Source organism: Dipodomys spectabilis, unplaced genomic scaffold, assembly GCF_019054845.1.
Source record: "Dipodomys spectabilis isolate Male_0828 unplaced genomic scaffold, ASM1905484v1 ptg000324l, whole genome shotgun sequence".
Classification (NCBI taxonomy): domain Eukaryota; kingdom Metazoa; phylum Chordata; class Mammalia; order Rodentia; family Heteromyidae; genus Dipodomys; species Dipodomys spectabilis.
Window position 1 is genome coordinate 1,634,805 of NW_024871001.1, and position 2,289 is coordinate 1,637,093.

General features: G+C 39.8%; 1 pseudogene; it reads left to right on the plus strand.

Annotated features, from left to right (window-relative positions):
• The first annotated feature begins 1,309 nt into the window (after nt 1-1,309).
• On the plus strand, nt 1,310-1,628 carry LOC122128152 (annotated as a pseudogene).
• The last annotated feature ends 661 nt before the right edge of the window (nt 1,629-2,289 follow it).

Consider the following 2,289-nt stretch of genomic DNA (forward strand, 5'->3'; position numbering starts at 1 on the left):
CAATTCTACATAATTTTATTAATTTTTACCTTTCTGTTTTTTCTGGTCTCTTTTCTTTTCCCGTTCCCTTTCTTTTTTTTTTCTCTCTCTCTCTCTCCTTTCATCCTACCCAACCTATTTCCTGCTTTGAGATTAGGACTTAGTTAACTCTCCCTGAGCCTCGCCACATCAATCTATTCCTATTTTTTTACGCTCATCTCTCCCTAACCCTAATAATTTCTGGTCTTCCAAATTCTTCTTTGCGGTTCTTAGCCCATTAACGTATAGTTGTTTGATGTTGAATAGCTGTATCTGTTGAACTAGATTGTATCTGTAGAATATTGACTGCAAATTCAGACTTGGGTTGATGCTTGCCTTAAGATAGTGTTCTAGCACAAAACTGGTGCTATTTTCATCTCAAATGGGCAGAGTAGGCCGGAAAAACACAAGAAAAATGGCAAATCCGGGTATCTCAATTCCCAATCTCGATAATCAGAGGACAGAACAGATAATGAATAATCCAGAGGAGAATTCCCAAATAGCTCTACAAACACTGCTGGCAAACATGATAAATCAAAAGATTGAAAGCATACAAAGGACTCTATATGAGCGTGATAGGGAGAGAGAGGAGGCAATCCAAAAGTTTATACAGGAATATCATAAGCGTGAAGAAGCTACTCAAAAGCTGATACAGGATTTGCATGAGCAGCTTGAGAATACTCAAAGAGAAAGGCAGGAATGGCGTGAACAGGCTGAGAACACTCAAAGAGAACTACAGGAATCCCACGAACGGGAGGAAGCTAATCAAAGAGTAATACAGGAATTGAGAGAGCAGGAAGAGAATACACAAAGATCACTAAAGGCATTCATGGAATCCATTAACAAAGAGCTGAAGGAAGTCAGGGAGACCACAAAGGGAATGCTGAATGGAACCCAACAGAAGGAATGGGAGTACAAGGAAACCATAACCGATCAACTAAGTGATCTGAGAATAAACACTAAACATCAAATTAAGGAAGTAAAGAAGTTCATACAACATCTAAAACAAAGCTTCAACAAAGAATTTGAAGCCATCAAAGCTGACCAATTAGAAGGAAAAGAGATAAAAAAAACGAAGTAGAAAGTCTTGACAGCAAGTTCGACCATGCAGAAGATCGAATCTCAGGGATTGAAGACAGCCTAGATATTATAGAGAAAGAACATACAAACATCCAAGACAAGTCCAAGAAATATGATAGATCTATCCAACACTTGGAAGACACCATCAGAAGGCCTAATCTAAGGATAATGGGTGTAGAGGAGCACCTAGAAACAGAAGTTAGGGCTCTAGCTCCGGTTGCGTGCGGGAGCAACATGGCGGACCGCCTCACGCAGCTCCAAGACGCAGTAAACTCGCTTGCAGATCAGTTTTGTAATGCCATTGGAGTGTTGCAACAGTGTGGTCCACCTACTTCATTTAATAACATTCAATCAGCAATTAACAAGGACCAGCCAGCTAACCCCACAGAAGAATATGCTCAGCTTTTTGCTGCACAGATTGCCCGGACAGCAAAAGATATTGATGTTTTGATAGATTCTTTACCCAGTGAAGAATCGACAGCCGCGTTACAGGCTGCTAGCTTGTATAAGCTGGAGGAAGAGAACCATGAAGCTGCTACCTGTCTGGAAGATGTTGTTTATCAAGGAGACTTGCTTCTGGAAAAGATCCAGAGTGCACTGGCTGACATTGCTCAGTCCCAGCTGAAGACAAGAAGTGGAGCCCACACCCAACCTTTTCCAATTACTAGCACTGTCACACCCTGGGCTGAAAAAAGGACTGGTCCATGCCATTAGCATTCTGCAGCAGGTTACCAACACAGCAACATCAGTCTCTCAGATGTGCTGCCTTTCAGCCAGTTTTAATTCTCTCTTTTTTGTTGATAAATAAGCTTATAAAGTCTTGATAGAATCTGCTTTAAGCCATCTTTGTGTCATCATTTTATTTTTGTTTTTTCCCCCTCTGGATGAAGACATCAATGCATTTGTATTCATAATAGAATTAAACATATAATAAAGTTATGCATTGTTAAAAAAAAAAAAAAAACAAAAAACAGAAGTTAATGGCCTAGGAAATTTGTTTAACAGGATCCTAGCAGAGAACTTCCCAAACATGCAAAAAGATAGGCCTACTCAGATACAAGAAACTTTTAGAACTCCAAACAGACCAGACCAGAATAGGACATCCCAACATCACATTATAATCCACACAGGATCAACTCAGACCAAGGAAAAGATCCTTAAAGCTGTCAAAGAAAAAAGATTAATCACCTA